The following is a 21,408-nucleotide window of genomic DNA, read 5'->3' on the forward strand; positions in this document are numbered from 1 at the left end:
GGAGTTTTTTGGATCAGGAAGAGCCAGTGCAGAAGGGATGGAACTAAACTGTTGCACAAAATATGGACATAATTTTGGTGGATTATTTAAATGCTGAAGAAAGCTAACAGGTGCTGAGAAGCACTCAGGTCAGACAAAGACATCTGTTAGGGATGGCAATAGAACAAAGGTGTCTCTGTATCTAGTAAAGGATAGGACACAAATTACAGCTGAACTGTAGGAAGGGCAGGTTGAGATCAGAGAAGTACACTCCAGAAAAATAACAGGGTATCAGATTAAAGAGTTAAATTAAAATAGGCACACAGCAAAAATTAAAACTAGAACTAGCTAGAAATGAGTGTGAGAAGCTTGCATTAAAAAATGCCTGACAATAAAAAGGTATCTTGATAAAATAGGCATTACTGAAATATGGTGGGATGGACCGGTCAACAGAAAATCATGCCACCTTGTTACAAGCTGACTATTATATTACAGTTTTCTTACTGCTTCCTCTGACGCATCAGGTGCTGGCCACCGTCAGAGACGCTGCCCTGATGGCAATTCCTATGCTCTCATTACTGTTCAGTAGTGTAGTCAATACAGCAACATGAGAATGAGCTGGATTTCTGACTCTTGCATCATCAACTAATTCTGCCCTTATTCACATTTTTGCGACCCCAAGGAGATTTGATGAGGATTGGAAAGATGTAATAAGGGCAGAATTTAGCCTACAAAATAGTTATTACGGCTGGTGCTGAATGAGCTGAAAACAACACAGCTTGATTTTCAGTGCCTGGAATGAACTTGCAGAGTTGACAGTTATTCAAGTCAAAAGGTTTTGTTTGTTTTTTTATCTGTAAGCAGAACTACATGTTAAGCCACCTTCTGAGCCGGAATAGAGAGAGAGGGAGGTTTTGCTCGCATAGTACATCAGACTCCCACTTTAGACTTGACCAAAGCCCACAAATCTGCTGAAGGTGGAATCACTTTTTCAATTTGGGATGAGGTTTGTTTTTGTTTTCTCTTCTTTGACCATTTTAGAGTAAATTTTTGCCTTACCCATGCCAGTTTTATAAATGTAACAGTGTGGTGAAGGACACTGCTCAGAGTACTATAGAGGGCGAGAAGACTAGGAAGGGTGTTTTCTTTTTAATTTCTCTAAGGGTAAAAACTGTGAGGAAAAACTCGATAGGACAGACTGGTTCTTAGCAATTAGCGCTGGCTGGTCAACAAGAATTCTGTTTCATGAAAAAGTTTTGATGTTTTGATATTTGGTTTCATTCTGCATTGGAACAAAAACTAGAACGTTTGCAATGTAGAGAGAGACCCAGGAATAACCAGTTCCAGCTAAAGTGGTTCAAGTCCCTGATTCAGAGCAGGAACTTGAGTCTCTCACATACCAGGGGAATATCCAGTTGCTGTTTTGGGGTGAGAGGTCTTTCTTTCTTTTTCCCTGTAGACCTGAGAAACCTGTTCAGTGAAAAAGACCACTTTTATCAAATTCCTGACCAAGTCTACCAGCAATGCTGCTATTTAATTAGTCCTCTGTGCCATAACTTCACCACCACTACATGGCAGCATGCCATGATTTTATACTGCTGTGAAGTCAAAGCTCTATTTGGGCCTCTTCAACCCAGTTGTCACTCAACTTGGCCACGTTGCCTCTTGCACAAACTTTGCTTATAAGCTCCATGCAGAGGTAATAGTCTATGGTGGTTTTACCTACTTTCATGGGTAATGCTGGGAGTGTGGCTAACAGAACTTTTAAAAGACTAATCATAGCACAGAATCTCTAGTCCAACTGGAGAATTTTTGAAGCAAAACAAGGGCTCAGCAATTCTAGATTTAATAAAATATGTAGGCTAGATGTTCTAAAGGAACATCTAAATGTATGTGCCCCAAATTGAACCTTCCATTTTTTTGCACATGTAATTTTAGTATCACAAGGTTATTGCATGCCTAGAATCTTGTGTGTGCAGATTTGGTAGCTGGTGGCTCTACCTTCTGCTGTTCATCTATCTGTTTGGTGCACATGCTTCTTTTTAATTTGGGTTTTGGTGGATACCTGCATATAGGCAGCCCTCTACATTATGTAGAATTGTGTATTTTAATTTAAGGGAGAGGAGTCCTGAGAATAGGATGGATGGCTATAGATACCATTCTAAATGTACAGATGAGTTTTTTGGGAACATGAATTTAAAGGCAGGATTGAGGTCTCTTAGGGAATGTGCCCCTTGCCGTCATGTTCTGACTGTCCTGGTATCCTGAAAATCATCTTGTCCTGGATATTTTAAACGCCTCTGATTGATTAATGCTGCTAGAGACATTGCCAGGGCACAAAGACACTTAGACTAAGCCACTTGCAGTGAAAAAAGACTACAGTAAACCTGGAAGCAGTGAATGTGACTGAAAGGTATTCTGTTCTGAAAAAACTACTGGAGGGGGCCCAGAGTGTTGGATCATATTAAAGAAGTTCTGTATTAAAATCACAAATGAGTTTGATTCCCCATAGTTTAAATTCCAGGGTATTACTAATTAAGAGGTCTCTTGGTTTTTGGTACTGTTTCTCTCCCTCTGTGTGTGAAACTTGCAAGCTGCTAATTGTGTTAGTACATTCTAAGACAGAGTCTGTTCTCAAAGCAATTCACAGAGACTCAAAGCAATACTCTAACAACAGAAACAGCACCCAGAGACTCCCCGCCCTTTTGTTGTATTAACAATTGTGATTTAAAATAAAGATGGAGGATGTATGTGGATGGATGCTTGGTGTGGATAATAACTAAATGATCAGGGAGGTGCCAGCCTAAGAATCCAGTGTCCATCGGCTGAAGAAGGCGTCAAGTGGAAATAACCAGAGGACCCCCGGAGGGCAGACTGGAATCCACCCAACAGCCTCAAGAATGGGAGAACCAAAGAACAAGATAACATCTAGGAGCCGTCAGGAATGTGCTATCTGCTGATTGATTCAGCAACAGCATGATGAAGCAATTCCCATAGACTGGCATAGAAAGAAATTCCTATAAAAATAGCCTCTAAAAAGTGAGAACTTTGGGGTCTGATTCTGCAAACCAACTTCCAGGAGCATCAGATGAGCATCTGACAAGGCCCTGCTCCCTCCTCATGTCCAGGCCACCTGGCCAGTGGCTTGGCATGAGCAACTCTAAGGCTGGTAACTATGATAACAACTTTGCAGAACCTGTGTGTGTGTGTGTGTGTGTGTGTGTGTGTGTGTGTATGAATGAATGTGTGAATAAATATGAGATTGAATGGAATGTTATAGCTATAACTAACTGCTTACTATGATAACAACCTTGCAGAACCTGTGTGTGTATGAATGAATGTGTGAATAAAGATGAGATTGAATGGAATGTTACAGCTGTAACTAACTGCTTACTATGATTCTTTCTGTATTCACAATAAATGTGGTATTTTGCCTTTTTCCCTTTAATAAGATCCTGCTGGTTTTTAATTTATTGGTACAACAAGAGTTTCCCCTATATTTATAGGAATACTGGGTTTGTCCCTCTGGTGGAATGAACCAGGGGCCTGCAACCAGCTCAGATGGGACCCACTGAGGTCAGTACTATCTCTGTTGGCCCTGGCATTGCCTCTCAGGTTTCCTGTCTCTCTCTCTTTTTTTTTTTTTCTCAGTTCCTTGGTATCTTATCCCAAAGATCTTATCCTGTTCTGCTCTTTTCTTTCTCTACATCCTGTTGTCCGTCTTTTCACATTCACGCTCTCTCTCTCTCCCCCCCCCCTCCTTTTTTGGATTGTATTAATTGATTTTTAACTTGAGTGGGTCACTGCTGTACCCCTGGTTAGTTAAAATCTCGTCTTTATGATGTTTTGTTTTCTGAACTTCAAAGTGAAAACAGGGAGGGTTTCAGTTGTCACTACAGAACGAAGATCAGGTCGGAAGGAAACACAGTTCAGAACCTGTCCTGTCAGTCTGTGTAGGTATGGCCACACATCATCATCATTAGAATATGTGATAGGATAGCACAGAGAGAAAAATAATCCCATGACATGTTTATTGCGCCTCAATGCAGAAGACATAATGGCAGATCAGAAGAATGGCTACTAAATCCAAAACCTACAATGGAGAATAAAGATCTTCTTACCGATTAGGGTGTATTCCAGGGTGTGCACTCAGATTCCTCTAAATGTTTAATTTCTGAAATGTCCTGATCCTACAATAACAAAGCAAATGTTTTTGACTCAGGAAATCAATAATATTTTGGGAGCTGCCTCTTTCTCATGTTTATATTGCAAAACATTTACAAACAGTATGAGCCCCAGGTTCTTTGACCATGGCAATGTAATAGGGTTCCCAGGTCTCCCCCCTCGAAACACTCTAAAAAAAGATCAGATTAAGCCCTGATCCAGCAAAGCACTTATGTATATGCTTAACCCAATGAAGTAAATGGGAATACTAGCCTACTTAAAGTAAAGCATATGCTTCGTTGGATTGTGGCCTGTGTGAATTACTGGCTTTTTAAAAAACAAACAAACAGCGAATACTCAATTATGCAGTTGTACAGTATATTTTTGGAGGGACCAGGGTATTTATATCATCACCTAGAACCTTCTCTTCACCTTACACTTGTCCGAACCCCCTCTTAGAATCTTCATCATGAACCTGGAAACTTATCATAAGCCTCAGGCATTTCCATAATACTGCACGCACCTAGTAAAGATATTGTTGTCTCTAATATATGTGCTCCCGGCAGAATGAAAATTGCATTAAAATGTCTCTACCGACCATTGACAGACAGGGTAGTTTTGTTCATATAATGATAGAATTTGAATTTAAAAATGCAGATACTTTTATCTTTTAAAGGATATTAACTTTTTGTTTCCAGATATCCCACAAAAAATAGTGACAGGTTTCAGAGTAGCAGCCGTGTTAGTCTGTATTTGCAAAAAGAAAAGGAGTACTTGTGGCACCTTAGAGACTAACCAATTTATTTGAGCATAAGCTTTCGTGAGCTACAGCTCATTTCATCGGATGCACCCGATGAAGTGAGCTGTAGCTCACGAAAGCTTATGCTCAAATAAATTGGTTAGTCTCTAAGGTGCCACAAGTACTCCTTTTCTTTTTATAAAGAACAGTGTGTGTGTGATTGTGAGAGGAAGACTACTCTGTGAGAGGCAGGACCATATAATCAGCAGGTCAGACTCATTCCATGAAAAGGGCAAAATATGGGGCCTGGACTATAAAGTTTGTAATGTATGCGTTTCTTACTAGTGACAGTAGAATGTGTGTACAAAGATTGAGGGCAGTACAGCCATTATATATTACTTCATTTGCAGGCATCAATCCTCCACAGGGTTCTGCTTGCTCAAACTATGCAGCCTACTTGGGGCCTCAGTTACGTTGGTGGCACGCCGCATGGGCCTATGAGTGCCTGTTAGCAGAACCCCATGCAGGATTCATTCTGAAATTCAGCAGCAATTAGTAGGGAAAATATTAATACAGAGCATTTCAGAACCACCATTGTTCCTTCCCTGTTTTTAGGCTGTTTTTGCATGCATTTTTTGTTTTGTGTATGTATTTGCGGTTATGCAAATCAGGCTCACAGGTCCACACCTAAATTGTTGGAAAATAAAGCTCTCAAAATCCCATCATTAGATTTCAGTGTCACCGGTCAAATTATACCAGTTAGGCAATTGACAGTCATGTACATCTTTTTCAGAGCTGCCATTTCAGACTGCCTGCAGAATCCTGATGAGAACCCTGCGCTGAGTTGGTGTGGGTTTGCACTCAGTCCATATTTGGAACGTTTCCTATGCAACCAAAAGAGTTACTTTGCCTTCCCCGCTCCCCCCGCCCAAAAAAAAAAAAAAAAAAAGGGCCTGAGCTCTCCAGAATTAGATTATGTCATGGAGACGAAACTAGTGGACTGGGTTTTTGATACTACCCCTGGGATTTGAGGAAAACCTGGGAACCCTTAACTACTTCCCTTGCTCTGTGCCCTTAGGGGTAAGGCACATTAGATGCTATGGAGTAAATAGGTTTATGGAGACTTTCTTCTCAGAGTGATGCCATGTAATGTTTTAATAGACTTTTTGCCCTTGAACTTGCATCTGGTTGTGTCAGTTTGTTAAGAATTCTGTGGTGTCTCTGTTAACTTTAGTTCTATTATATTTGATATGGATGAATTTGCTCGTTCTTAATTACAAAATATGTCCTTAAAAACACTCTCATTCATTTCTGATCTGTTCTAGGATTAACAGTGTATTGTTATCCTCATGTCCTTGCTTGTTTGATGTGGCCTAAGAGTTTACACACACTACGGAGCATTACAATTCCACCTGACTGTGAAATCCACATCCTCCTTACATTGCATTGAGAGAATGCAGATTTTAGCTAGCAAATACAGAAGCTACATTTTGCTTTAATGAATTAAACCCTAAGGTGCCTTTCTAGTTACTGTGAATTGTTTTCATTTGCTGACAAACTTTGGAGTTAAAGATTAGCAGGTTCAATAGTTTTTCTTGCCAGGAGCGAATTTATATACTTTGACTAGAAATGGAGACGAAAAAACCTCAAAGAGAAGAAACGATATGAGTCACAGTTTTTGGCAAGCATCTCTATTACTAGATGTGAGGTAATTAAGTTGTTCCACTCTGAACTTTTGCCTAAACCACAATCTATGGGATCAGTTTCTGTTAAACAAAAGGGATTTTTTAAGAATTCATTCATAAGGTCATTTGCCTAATATTCTAAGGACTAGCATTAGAAAACATAGTAATGTTCGAGACTTTGTGTAACAAAAGAGAACATGCAAAAACTGATGGACATTTAAATGAACGTGCAGATCAAGTGATACTCTTTCTCTTCATAGTATCATCCAGAAGGGTAACCAATCTCAGTTTAAATTTAAACTTTAATAATAATTTTTTTTTTCAATTCTTGGACTTGTCAAACACGTTTTAAAATTATTACTTCCATCATGTTTGGAGCACATCACATAACTTACAATTTCAACTGTGTATGTGTGTGATTTCCACAAACCACGGCTGCCTCCTAAAATGAAGTACTCTTTCTCCACCTATCACTTGCTTAGTGATGTCGTCCTCTTAGTGGTTTTAGGAAACTTTCTCTATTTGTCTGGTCAATAAAACAAAGGCATATTTCCATATCCTGCTCTTCTGTATTGTTCTGAAGGACAGAAAACCCCCGCATGCTTCTGAATGTATTTAGGTACTGCTAGGCTCTTACATGCCATAAGATACGACATATGATTTGACACATGCCCTATAAAGTAATGCTTACCATGTCTATGCAGGTTGCATGCACTTTTATGGGACTGAGTGGAAGCCACATAGTCGTCATGGGTCCAAGCAGAAAGCAATTTTCACATTACAAATTAACCTAGAATTTTTAATACAAATGATTAGGCTAAACTCCATGTCCCATCATTGGCTGTTCCAAGTACTTATGCCATAGATAGACCTATTGTGTTTCCTTTTTTATTTAGTTCCTGAAAATACAGTCTCTCAAAGTCACATGGTTAAAATCTAAATGAAATATGATAAGCCTGCTTTGGCATAAACACTGGGTGCAGTTTTGTGCAGCAGCAGAAGGAACCTTCTAATCATTGTGATCAGTTGTTTCCATTTTCACCTTCCTGATGTGTTTTGCCCCCCTTTTTAGGTTGGTTTGATTTTTTAAAAATTGTATCTGTGATCAGATGCAAAGCGTCCATTGTTCAAATTGTTCTGCTCTCTCTGTACAGGCTGTGCAACTATTACTCCACCTTTGCAGTGCTATTGCTTTGTTTGGAATTTAGTCCCTAAGGAATTTATGCACCATGCAGGGCTCTTTTGTTGTATAAAGTTACATGAAGCCAACCAGTACTCTTCACAAGAAAATAGACTCCCTCCCCTAGGGAGTAGTGTTTGCTTTACTCAGTGAAACAAAACAAGGTTTAACCCTTTCTCCTTGATGCCAGAACATCATACATTGGTATTTCAGATGAATAGGACTGTAGGCAGTATTGGATTTACATTGTTTGAATAAGTGTACTGAATTTTAATACCCCAACTCATGGTTTAGGAACATGTGTGGTTATCAAAACTATTTTATTTTGAACCTAAAGGAAATTTTTTTTTATTTCCCTCATTACTCTTTCTCCTTCTTTGTTCTGCCCCTGTGTGTAGTCTTGCTACTTAGTTCAAGAGCCCTCTCCTCTGCCACTTCTATTGTCTGAAACTGTTTCTCTCTGGCCTGGTCTACATTATGAGTTTAGGTCGAATTTAGCAGCGTTATCTCGATTTAACCCTGCACCCATCCACACGATGAAGCCCTTAAAGGGCTCTTAAAATCGATTTCTTTATTCCACCCCCGATGAGGGGATTAGTGCTGAAATAGGCCTTGCCGGGTCGAATTTGGGGTACTGTGGATGCAATTCGACGGTATTGGCCTCTGGGAGCTATCCCAGAGTGCTCAGTTGTGACTGCTCTGGACAGCACTCTCAACTCAGATGCACTGGCCAGGTAGACAGGAAAAGGCCCGCAAACTTTTGAATCTCATTTCCTATTTGGCCAGCGTGGCCAGGTCACCATGCAGAGCTCATCATCACAGGAGACCATGCAGTCCCAAAATCGCCGAAGAGCTCCAGCATGGACCGAACAGGAGGTACGGGATCTGATCACTGTATGGGGAGACGAATCCGTGCTGGCAGAACTCTGTTCGAAAAGACGAAATGCCAAAATATTTGAAAAAATCTCCAGTGGCATGAAGGACAGAGGCTATAACAGGGACCCGCAGCAGTGCCATGTGAAAATTAAGGAGCTCAGGCAAGCCGACTGAAAAAACAGAGAGGCAAACGGCCGCTCTGGTTCAGAGCCCCAGACATGCTGCTTCTATGATGAGCTGCATGCCATTCTAGGGGGTGCAGCCACCACTACCCCAAGCCTGTGCTTTGACTCCGTCCGAGGAGTGGGAGGCAACAAGGAAGCGGGTTTTGGGGGCGAGGAAGCGCACAGCAAGGAAGCGGAGAAACCGGTTTCCCCAACAGCCAGGATCTGTTTCTCACCCTGGACCTGGAGCCAGTACCCCCCGAACCCACCCAAGGTTGCTCCCGGACCCTGAAGGCGGAGAAGGGACCTCTGGTGAGTGTACCTTTTGTAAATATTATACATGGTTTAAAAGCAAGCGCGTTTAATGATTAATTTGCCCTGGCATTTGTGGCGAGTACAGCTACTGGAAAAGTCTGTTAATGTGTCTGAGGATGGAGCGGAAATCCTCCAGGACATCTCCATAAAGCTCTCCTGGGTGTACGCCCAAAGCCTTTGCAAAAGGTTTCAGGGGAGGGCAGCCTTATTCTGTTCTCCATGGTAGGACACTTTACCACGCCAGGCCAGTAGCACGTAGTCGGGAAACATTGCAGAACAAAGCATTGCAGCGTATGGTCCTGGTGTTTGCTGGCATTCAAACAACATCCGTTCTTTATTTCTCTGTGTTACCCTCAGGAGCCTGATATAATTCCTGGTCACCCGGTTGAAATAGGGTGGTTTCAGTAAGCAGACACTCAGAGGTGCCCGTTCCTGCTAGGCTGTTTGCCTGTGGCTGCATAGAAATCTTCCCCGCTGTTAGCCACGCGGTGGGGGGAGGGGTGAAGTGAGCATCCCAGAGAATTGTGTGTGTGGGGGGGGAGGTGTTAGTTGGGTTTCTGCTGCTCGTGAACACCTTCTTTTAAATTGCCAACCCATTTTTAATGGCCAACCCAACTGCTACTTTGTATGGGAAATGAGGGCGCTGCTGTTTGAAGCCATTCCCACATGTTATGAAGGTTAAAGAAGCCAGAAGACTGTGGCTTACCATGGCTGCCTGCAAGCCGAATTCTGCTGCCCGGCCCTGCATGAGTGATCTCTCACACCAAACCGGCATACCCTCAATAAGAGGCAAAATGCGACCTTGTAATGAAAGCACATGTGCTATGTAATGTTAACAGCAAGGTTTACCGGGAAAGAGTCTACCCATTGTTTTCTAAAATGTGTCTTTTTAACTACCACTCTCCCTTTTTTTTTCCTCCACCAGCTGCATATGTTTCTCCTTCCCAGAGGCTAGCAAAGATTAGAAGGCGAAAAAAACGCACTCGTGATGAAATGTTCTCTGACCTCATGCTGTCCTCCCACACTGACAGAGCACAGCAAAATACGTGGAGGCAGACAATCTCAGAGTGCAGGAAAACACAATATGACCGTGAGGAGAGATGGCGGGCTGAAGATGGTAGGTGTCATCAGCTTGCTGAAAGAAGGCAGGAGTCAATGCTCAGGCTGCTGGAGGATCAAACTGATATGCTCCAGCGTATGGCTGAGCTGCAGGAAAGGCAGCTGGAGCACAGACCGCTGCTACAGCCCCTATGTAACCAACCACCCTCCTCCCCAAGTTCCATAGCCTCCTCACCCAGACGCCCAAGAATGTGGTGGGGGGGGACCTCTGGTCACCCAGCCACTCCACCACAGAGGATTGCCTAGGCAACAGAAGGCTGGCATTCAATAAGTTTTAAAGTGTTGTGTGGCCTTGTCCTTCCCTCCCCCACCACCACCCCTTCTCCCTGGCTACCTTGGCAGTTATCCCCCTATTTGTGTGATGAATAAATAAAGAATGCATGAATGTGAAGCAACAATGACTTTATTGCCTCTGCAAGCGGTGATCGAAATGGGGAGGGGAGGGTGCTTAGCTTACAGGAAAGTAAAGTGAACCCGGGGGCGGGGAGGAGGGTTTCCATCAAGGAGAAACAAACAGAACTTTCACACCGTAGCCTGGCCATTCCTGAAACTGGGTTTAAAAGCTTCTCTGATGCACACCGCACCCTCCTGTACTCTTCTAACTGCCCTGGTGTCTGGCTGCGCGTAATCAGCGGCCAGGCGATTTGCCTCAACCTCCCACCCTGCCATAAACGTCTCCCCCTTACTCTCCCAGATATTGTGGAGCGCCAGCAAGCAGTAATAACAGTGGGAATATTGGTTTCACTGAGGTCTAACCGAGTCAGTAATTTGCGTCAGCGTGCTTTTAAATGCCCAAATGCACATTCTACCACCGTTGTGCACTTGCTCAGCCAATAGTTGAACAACTCCTGACTACTGTCCAGGCTGCCTGTGTATGGCTTCATGAGCCATGGCATTAAGGGGTAGGCTGGGTCCCCAAGGATAACTATAGGAATTTCAACATCCCCAACGGTTATTTTCTGGTCTGGGAATAAAGTCCCTTCCTGCAGCTTTTGAAACAGACCAGAGTTCCTGAAGATGCGAGCGTCATGTACCTTTCCCGGCCATCCCACGTTGATGTTGGTGAAACGTCCCTTGCAGCACCATTGAAAAGTACCCCTTGCGGTTTATGTACTGGCTGCTTTGGTGGTCCAGTCCCAAGATAGGGATATGCGTTCCGTCTGTTGCCCCACTACAGTTAGGGAATCCCATTGCAGCAAAGCCATCCACTATGACCTGCACATTTCCCAGAGTCACTATCCTTGATAGCAACGGCTCAGTGATTGCATTAGCTCCTTGGATCACAGCAGCCTCCACAGTAGATTTGCCCACTCCAAATTGATTCCCGACTGACCGGTAGCTGTCTGGCGTTGCAAGCTTCCTCAGGGTTATTGCCACTCGCTTCTCAACTGTGAGGGCTGCTCTCATCTTGATATTCTTGCACTTCAGGGCAGGGGAAAGCAAGTTCCATGAAAGTGCCCTTAAGCATGCAAAAATTTCGCAGCCACTGGGAATCGTCCCAGACCCGCAACACTATGCGGTCCCACCAGTCTGTGCTTGTTTCCCGGGCCCAGAATCGGCATTCCACGCCATGAACTTGCTCAATTGACACCATGATGTGCACATTGCAGGGGTCTGTACTTTGTGAGAAGTCTATGTCCATGTCCTCATCACTCTTGTCACCACGCTGCAGTAGCCTCCTCCTCACCTGGTTTTGCTTTTCTTGCAGGTTATTGTTCTGCATATCCTGCTGGATAATGTGCGCAATGTTTATAGTGCTCATAATTGCCGTGGTGATCTGAGCAGGTTCCACGTTCCCAGTGCTATGGCGTCTGTGCTGAAAAAAGGTGCAAAACGATTGTCTGCCGTTGCTCTGACGGAGGGAGGGGCGACTGACAACATGGGTTACAGGGTTGTCTTACAGGAAATTAAAATCAACAAAGCGGGTGGCTTTGCATCAAGGAGAAACAGAATGGCCCCCTCAAGGATAGAACTCAAAACCCTGGGTTTAGCAGGCCGTTGATTTCACGGAGGAAGGGAGGAGAAAATGAATACAAAACAAATCTGGTCTATTTCTTGTTTTGATCCACTTCATCTATCTTTATACATCTTGCTGGCAGCAGGCGGTGCAGTACGACTGCTGGCCATCGTCATCTCCTGGGTGCTCGGCAGAAGACGGTGCAGTATGACTGCAGGCCATTGTCGTCTCCTGGCTGCTCCTTAGAAGACAGTGCAGTAGGACTGCTGGCAGGACTGAATCGCCATGAGACGAAACTTAAAAGGGAAATGACCTGGCTGAGTCACACCCATGTTTGCCCAGGCGCCCCTGACCTACCTCACTGAGGTCGGCTAAAAGAGCACCCTGGAGTACGGCGACGATGGCTACCAGTCATAGATCATTGTCTGCTGCTGCTGTGTAGCAATGCAGTATCACGTCTGCCAGCAGCCAGGAGACATACGGTGATGGTTAGCTGAGCGGGCTCCATGCTTGCCGTAGTATGGTGTCTGCATGGGTAACCCAGGAAAAAAGGCGCGAAACAATTGTCTGCCGTTGCTTTCACGGAGGGAAAGGGGGGGCCTGAAGATATGTACCCAGAACCACCTGCGACAATGTTTTTGCCTCATCAGGCATTGGGATTTCTACCCAGAATGCAAATGGGCAGCGGAGACTGCGGGAACTGTGGGATAGCCACCCACAGTGCAACGCTCCGGAAGTCGATGTTTGCCTCGGTACTGTGGACGCACTTCGCCGACTAAATGCACTCCGAGCATTTGTGTGGGGACACGCACAATCAACTGTATAAAACCACTTTCTACAAAACCGACTTCTATAAATTTGACCTAATTTCATAGCGTAGACATAGCCTTAGAATGCTGGTATTTTCCCGCCAAATCAAAGCTTACGAGGATGCTGCATCCACAGTCTGCTGTGCAATAATAAAAATGGGAGCTAAGAATGGATGGTAAAAAGGCTGAAGACTTTTGAGAACGAAAATACCTCCATCGTAGTATCGCAGGCCCTATCTACATGGGCAGAATGGAGGCTTTTTTTCCCAAGCAAGTTAGCTCAATTGAATTAGTTTAACTTGACTGAACCCTTCCTTCCCCTGCTCCCTCATCCCCAACACCCAGGTAGATATAGTTTAGCATCTTGAAGATCACTTGAAGTGTAAAGTGGGATGCCTAGGCTACCACCAGACTGACTAAAACCATTTTAAAGGTGTTAAACTCTGTGCCTACATAGGTGTGTGTGTTCATTCAAGTTAAACTAACAGAAAAAGCACTTCTTTTGCCTGCATGGACAGGGCCTTACTTTGTAAAAAGTAAACACTGGTGCAGCTGGAAGTGAACGCTACTGGGTCTGTTTATGTAATTTTTATATATTGGCTCTTATTAAAGAGAGCAGAGACAGAGACCACACATCTATTCCTTCTCTATTTCCATCATTACCTTTGTGCTGACTGCTTAGTGGCATGTTAAACAAAACAAGTCTAGCTGAACATCTGTAAACTCAATCATGTGCACCTCATCCCAAACTCAGCACAATTGGTTATGCGTTTAGAGCAGATTTTATCTGGAAATTGAAATTACTGCTGGCCATTGTTTTGGCAACATCTGTTTTCCTCATGTAATGTAACTAAAAACTGTCTGAAAATGCATCGAAGACAGACATTTGGATAAGATTATGATGTGATGGTTCAAGGTGTATGACCCATTGAAATATGAGATTGATTTAAATTTCTCAGTGGGGCAGGAAAAGACTTTTCCCTGCAATCTTGTCTTTAATTTTATTTTTTTAATCCTATGAGACAAGCAGTTCAAGCATCCATTTGAGTCTGAGCATACAAAAGTCACACTGCTCAAAAACGGGCTAAAGTTAACCAGTGCAAGCAAAGTTTTAAACCAATGCAGTGTATTCATGGACAAAGTTGCCTTGATTTAACTATATCAGTGCAACATCACATCTTTAGTTAAACTGGTGCAACTGTGGGTGTCGACCAAGCCTGAGAGAGTGTGAAAGCGTGGATCTTTCCGTTTACTGCTTCAGAGACAAGTTTCCCAAAAGCAGTAGAGCCACTGAAGCTCCTGTTACTTGGGGAGAAGAGAAATAAATGCCCTGATCCTGCAAGTGTTCTCTGTGGGCAGATCCCTGCACCCTCACAAAGCTCCATTGATTTATCTGGGGCTTTCTGCAAAGGTGCAGGCATCCACGGGGACCTAAGGACTGGTCTACATGCAGAAGTTGCACCACTGTAGTTAAATCATTGAAGTTAAATCAGTACAATTCCGATTTCGGGAGACTCTTCACTCAGTTTGAGAGCGACATATTTGTGTAGCTTAGTTTTAAGCCTTCTTTACAAATCATGAAGCAAAAGAAGGCAATTTGTTTTTCCTTTTCAGATTTAGCTTAGTTAAGCTAAATGGGTGCAATTTGTGTGCATGGACAGGACTCTAGTATAGACCATACCAGGAATGTAAATTCTGATCTTCCCTAGGTTTGCAGGAGGACCTCCTGGATGTCTCCTAACATGTGTATTATAAGCTCTAACACCTTAATTGAAGGGGCTGGTGTGTTGAGTATTTAACAAAGGCTTCCTTTCTCTAAAATGTACGTTAGGGCTTGTCTACACTGGCACTTTACAGTGCTGCAGCTTTCTCGCTCAGAGGTGTGGAAGAACACACTCCTGGGCACTGCAAGTTTCAGCGCTGTAAAGTGCCAGTGTAGACAGTGCAGCTCCCAGCGCTGGCAGCTACGCCCCTGGACTACACAGCCATGCTTTAACGTTGTTAGCGAAGACATGCCGTGAGTCACTGAAGTTAAATATGCCTTAAAATAGAGTTTTAAATGGTCTGATTAAAAATCCCTTTTCCTTTCATTTACTGAGCCTTCAGTCTTGTAATTTCATCCTTTAACTAGTTCTCCAGTTACCCTGCAATTCTCCAGGCTAGAGAGGAGCTGAATTTCTAAAGTAAAACTCAAGCGTGTGGGGGTGAGGAGGGGAGGACCTCGAAGAAATATATAGACCTTCTTTATAAATCATGAAGCCAAAAAGAACAATTTGTTTATCCTTTGCAGGTCAGCTTTAATTCAGTGTTCAAGTGATCTACAGGGCCTTGTGTGGGTTGAGATGAATTTCACCCCAAATGACTGGGTTCTCCCAGGTGATGGAGGTCGGCAGAGGTCCAATGTTAGGCCCTGATCCTGCACTGAGATCTGCTAGTATGGGCACCTGTGCCTGTGTGGAGTCTTGGGAATCTGCAGGTGTAGGGGTCTGTTCTAGTTGATCCCAGTGCAGGATTGCGGTCTTAGTGTTTTAGATTTCCTGACACCAGCTCACAGTGACTCAGGGTAGAGATTCTCCAATAATATGCAAGCAAAACCAAATCCCATAAGCTAGATATGTTTAAGAAATAATATATTCTAATAGTGCTGAGTGGAGAATGGTGATACTGTTTTATGGAGGATTTTGTGATTTCAGAATTTGGCTTTGTTTCAGTTTGGAATGAAAGCTAGCATTTTAAAAATTCTCAGCCAAGTGGAATTATTCTTCTTCAGCCAGCTTTAGTGGGATCCTGGCCTCCAGGGCAATTTGCATTGTGGTTACCACAGAACAGGGCATCCTGGGTGCCCGGGGAGCCCCGATTCAGAGGAAGCCTGCCTGGCAGCCTGCTCAGGGGCCTGGGAGCTAAGGAGATGGAAGCCCAAAAATCTGGGCTTCCAGGTATTCAGCTCCCTGTCAGCCCACCAAGTGGCCTGCCAAGGATCCAGACAGGCAAGATGGTAGGTTTCTGAGGGAATTTCATCAAAGTAGACCCAGTCTTGTGGAACATTTCAATGTTGATGAATTGACAAACATTGACAAAAAGAAAAGGAGTACTTGTGGCACCTTAGAGACTAACAAATTTATTTGAGCATAAGCTTTCGTGAGCTACAGCTCATGAAAGCTTATGCTCAAATAAATTTGTTAGTCTCTAAGGTGCCACAAGTACTCCTTTTCTTTTTGCGAATACAGACTAACACGGCTGCTACTCGGAAACCAAACACTGACAGTTTAATTGAAAATTTTCTGACCAGCTCTATATTATAAGTGAACTTAACAGGATGGCTAGTCAGGTTTCACTCCACACCCTTCAGTCCTCTAGTGAAGCAGGCGAGGGAAGAACGGGCCTGATGAGATGGAAACATTTCTGACAGTTAGAAAGGGGAATGACACTAGCTTGCACTGGATGAGCAGCCCTGACAGCTTGTGAGAGACAGAGCTGGCCATGAGGTTGAGAAATGCATCTTTACGTTTATTATACTAAAAAGAAAAGGAGTACTTGTGGCACCTTAGAGACTAACCAATTTATTTGAGCATAAGCTTTCGTGAGCTATAGCTCACTTCATCGGTAGCTCACGAAAGCTTATGCTCAAATAAATTGGTTAGTCTCTAAGGTGCCACAAGTACTCCTTTTCTTTTTGCGAATACAGACTAACACGGCTGTTACTCTGAAACCTGTTTATTATACTGATATTTCTATCTTTCCTCTGTGACAAAACTTTCTAACACCACAATGACATCTTATGAGGAGACTTAACTATTGAATTTCCATATATTCCTTCTTTATATCAGATAGCCTTGGCTGTATGATTATAGCCTTAAAAAGTGATGTAACTACTAGATCGCTTTGTTTGACTTCATACTATATAAAACTGTATTTTCAGAGGATTTCCAGAAAACAAAAATATCCAAAAGAAAACCAGTCCACTGTGAACAGGGCTATTCTGACCCCATTAGCTGGGTGGAGCCTTTGAAGCACAGTCCCCAGCACCTGTTGAAACTATTACCTCATTCCACAACATCCTGGGCACATGTACCATTACTGTGCCACTCGGACGACTACAGACTTTGAACACAGTTGAATGACTACCTGGAGCCAGCTGAGAGTCAGAGGTTTTGAGAGGCCAGAGAAAGCAGCAGAGACAATATAGTTCTTTTTTTATATTTTTGAACCTAATGCACCAGTCTACTTGCTCATTGACTGTTAATTGCCATCTAAACAACAGAGGACTTTTGCAAAGCAAAACCATTGTTTAATTTGTAACTCCTACCCTGTTTTGAGATTACCTTAAACCCTAGCTTTTCTTATAGACTGCTGCAAAAGAGAGTGCAAATCATTTCTGGTTTCAGAGTAACAGCCGTGTTAGTCTGTATTCGTAAAAAGAAAAGGAGTACTTGTGGCACCTTAGAGACTAACCAGTTTATTTGAGCATGAGCTTTCGTGAGCTACAGCTCACTTCATCGGATGCATAGCATATCGTGGAAACTGCAGAAGACATTATATACACACAGAGACCATGAAACAAAACTTCCTCCCACCCCACTCTCCTGCTGGTAACAGCTTATCTAAAGTGATCATCAAGTAGGGCCATTTCCAGCACAAATCCAGGTTTTCTCACCCTTCCCCTCCCCCCCCCCCACATACAAACTCACTCTCCTGCTGGTAATAGCCCATCCCTCTTTGAAACCTCTCTTTATAATGCGCATGATAATCAAGGTGGGTCATTTCCAGCACTAATCCAGGTTTTCTCAACCCCCCCCCCACACCCCCCTCCAAAAACCACACACACAAACTCACTCTCCTGCTGGCAATAGCTCATCCACACTGACCACTCTCCTTACAATGTGCACAGCAATCAAGGTGGGCCATTTCCAGCATAAATCCAAGTTTAACCAGAACTTCTTGGGGGGGGTTTGTAGGAAAAGAAAAAAAAAAAAAAGAAGGGGAGATAGGCTACCTTGCATAATGACTTAGCCACTCCCAGTCTCTATTCAAGCCCAAATTAATAGTATCCAATTTGCAAATGAATTCCAATTCAGCAGTTTCTCGCTGGAGGGTCGCTATCTTAAAGCAAAAAAACTTCAAATCCAGACTCCAGCGAGAAACTGCTGAATTGGAATTCATTTGCAAATTGGATACTATTAATTTGGGCTTGAATAGAGACTGGGAGTGGCTAAGTCATTATGCAAGGTAGCCTATCTCCCCTTCTTCTTTTTTTTTTTTTTTCTTTTCCTACAAACCCCCCCCAAGAAGTTCTGGTTAAACTTGGATTTATGCTGGAAATGGCCCACCTTGATTGCTGTGCACATTGTAAGGAGAGTGGTCAGTGTGGATGAGCTATTGCCAGCAGGAGAGTGAGTTTGTGTGTGTGGTTTTTGGAGGGGGGTGTGGGGGGGGGTTGAGAAAACCTGGATTAGTGCTGGAAATGACCCACCTTGATTATCATGCGCATTATAAAGAGAGGTTTCAAAGAGGGATGGGCTATTACCAGCAGGAGAGTGAGTTTGTATGTGGGGGGGGGGGTGAGAAAACCTGGATTTGTGCTGGAAATGGCCCTACTTGATGATCACTTTAGATAAGCTGTTACCAGCAGGAGAGTGGGGTGGGAGGAAGTTTTGTTTCATGGTCTCTGTGTGTATATAATGTCTTCTGCAGTTTCCACGATATGCTATGCATCCGATGAAGTGAGCTGTAGCTCACGAAAGCTCATGCTCAAATAAACTGGTTAGTCTCTAAGGTGCCACAAGTACTCCTTTTCTTTTTACAGATCATTTCTGGAAAAGAATCGCTCTGTTTGCAGATCAACACAAAGCATTGATAGTCAATGCAATCTATTCTGGAAGGTCGTTGTTTTTTGATTTGTCTGTCACCTTAGGTGATTCACCTGTGCTCGCAGTGAGCGATTTGAGGAGCAGGTTTTATAAACCTGAAAGAAGTGTGGAACTTGGAAGATTAGGTCAGGGAAAGGGAATCTGCATAGAAGGCTAGAGGATTAGAGTGGGAGACAGACAATACTAGGGCAGTTATTTATGTGGGTTGGACAGAGCAGTGGGTGAGGAGGAACTTTGGTCTTGTGGGTAAGGCACTAGCCTGGGACATAAGAGATTGGGGTTCAATTCATGGCTCTGCCCCAGACTTCCTTTGTGATCTTATGCAAGTTGCTTCATTACTCTCTGCCTCAGTTCCTGATCTCCCCACCTTTGCCTGTCTTGTCTATTTAGACTATAAGCTTTCTGGGGAACAGAATGTTTCTTACTATGTGTCACTTCTACAGCACCCAGCTAGGGTGACCATATTTAAGCCCTCCTGCAGGTGTCCCAGCTTTTTCTTAAAAATGGGCAAATTGTCCCATATTTTCTGTCTCCCCTCCCAATCAGTACTGGCGGGTCCTGCTGCTGACCTGATCCCTGCTCGCCAGCCGCCTGTGATGAGTGGCAGGGTCCAGTGGCCGACGATGTGGGTGGGTGTGCAAGGCTGGTGGCGGGGCAATGCTACAGCACGCTGGGCCGGCCACTCCCCCTGCTGGGCCATCAGCTGCTGGCTCTCGGCCAGCTGGCCCCTGCTCCCCCTGTCCCGTTTCTGGCCGGCACTGGCTGTGTGCTGCGAGCTGCAGTGGCTGATGACTGTGGGCAGGTGCCAGGCAGCGGCTGGTTACGTGTCGCCTCTGCTGCCCACCCATCAGCCCTTTACGTGCTTCCCCTCTCGCTGTCCTCTCCCTGCTTTGCCCCATCAGCCTCCCACTGCTTCTCCACATCCCCCCGCAGCAAGGTGCATGCTGCTCCCAGCGCTGTGCGGAGAACCAGCCCCTGGTCAGAGTGCTCGGCTCACCAGCAGCCTGGCTGGCAGGCTCCTTCCTTCCCCCACTGCCTCTGGCTGGGCCAACGCCCCGGGAAACCCCAAGACGCTCCGGCCCGAGGGACTGACCAGCAGGAACCGAGCTCCGCATGTGCCAAAGCCCTGCACAGCGCTGGTATGGGGAAGCCTCTCTGCCCCTCAGCTAAGCTGTGGAGTGGCGGGGGGGGGAGAGAGTGATTTCCAGCCTGTTCACACCCTGAACCTGCAGGCTCCACAGTAGCCCCCGGGACAGGAGCTTAGCACCCTCTTCACCCCCTCCTGCAGTCAGATTCCCTGGGTCCTGGTGCACAATGCATCCTTAGGGCTTAACCCCTTTCTGCCCACACTGTAGTCGGGGGTCAGGTGGCAGCTGGGTTATGTTGGTGGCCAGCAGCAGCCTGGAGGTGTTAACTGCCTTTCAAAACTGGGCAGGAAGGGACAAGCTGTTTCCAGTCACAGGGAGTGCGGGGGTGGGAAAAGACAAGTTCTACAAAGACACGGGCCAGATGCTTCCAGCCATGGGGTGCGATGAACTCCCATCACTTCCCTTCTGCACAGTGCTGAAAGGCTGCTGCTGGCCACATTCTGGTGTGAACCCTGGCAGAAATCTGGGTGGGGGGGAGGGGCATGTGACCCTGCATGCCCCCTCTTCCCCCCATGTGTTGCCTTGGGAAGTCATGGCACCAGGTACCAGGAAAGGTGGTCCATCCCGGGGGCTCAGCCAGGCAGGGTGGGGAGGGTTGGTCTGTCACCCCCCCCACTCCATTTGAGAGAGGTGTACTGGAGTGTGTGTGTGTGTGTGAGACCTCTCCCTGTGTGAACCCTAAAACCTTAAAGATAAGAAGGTAAACAAAAAGAATCCAGCTATGCAGTATTTCTTTTTAACGGAGACGCAGTCAACCTGATGTTAATTTGAACATTTGTACTGCATAGTTCTGACTGATTGTCATTGAAGTTGTTTGAATATGAGTAATTTTACTAGGTTTCCTGTATTCAGCATAGGGAAATATGGTCACCCTCACCCAGCACAGTGAGGCCCTGAGCTCAGCTGGGGCCTATAGATGTTACTTATTTTTATTTGTACTATGTTAAGGAAATTCTGTAAATCTAAAGATAATTGTGGTGTCCTTGGCAAGTCTAGCTGAATGGGAACATCTAATCCTATACAAGGGGAAAGAATCCCAAATCCCAGCTCCATAAAGTGAGTTTCTTCCTTTTCTTTTGGGAGGTGGGACTGGAAGGGCACTGAGCCCCAGGACAGAGTGTACCCTGACAAATAAATACTGTGAATTACAAAAAGCCCGCAGCATCAGCCTCGGGCACTTCACGGGAATGCCTCAAAAAAGGCAATATATTAAAGCTTCGTTGGAATCAATTACAGTCTTTATTTCCATTAAGAGATATTTAATCCTTACTCCGAGCAAAAGTAACCCATACACAGGACAGAGAGAGGTCTAGCACAGACCTTTGTTCACCAGCCTTTGACAAAGCCTCTTTGATGGAAATGTTGGCCCTTTCCTGGGTTGTACATGTTACTTTTTCTTGGAATAG

General features: G+C 44.5%; 1 protein-coding gene across 3 annotated transcripts in view; it reads right to left on the reverse strand.

Moving 5' to 3' along the window:
* C4H4orf19 (chromosome 4 C4orf19 homolog) overlaps positions 1 to 21,408 on the reverse strand; it is a 67,471-nt gene that overhangs the window by 29,985 nt on the left and 16,078 nt on the right. For 2 of the 3 annotated variants that reach the window (XM_027822188.3, XM_043544529.1), the window contains one exon: positions 4,101 to 4,169. The gene's annotated coding sequence lies outside the window, so the exon portion shown is untranslated. Of the gene's footprint in view, positions 1 to 4,100; positions 4,170 to 7,258; positions 7,358 to 21,408 lie in introns of those variants that run through there. The other variant, XM_037897942.2, reaches the window with a different exon arrangement.

This window comes from Chelonia mydas, chromosome 4, assembly GCF_015237465.2.
Source record: "Chelonia mydas isolate rCheMyd1 chromosome 4, rCheMyd1.pri.v2, whole genome shotgun sequence".
In the NCBI taxonomy this organism is placed as follows: domain Eukaryota; kingdom Metazoa; phylum Chordata; order Testudines; family Cheloniidae; genus Chelonia; species Chelonia mydas.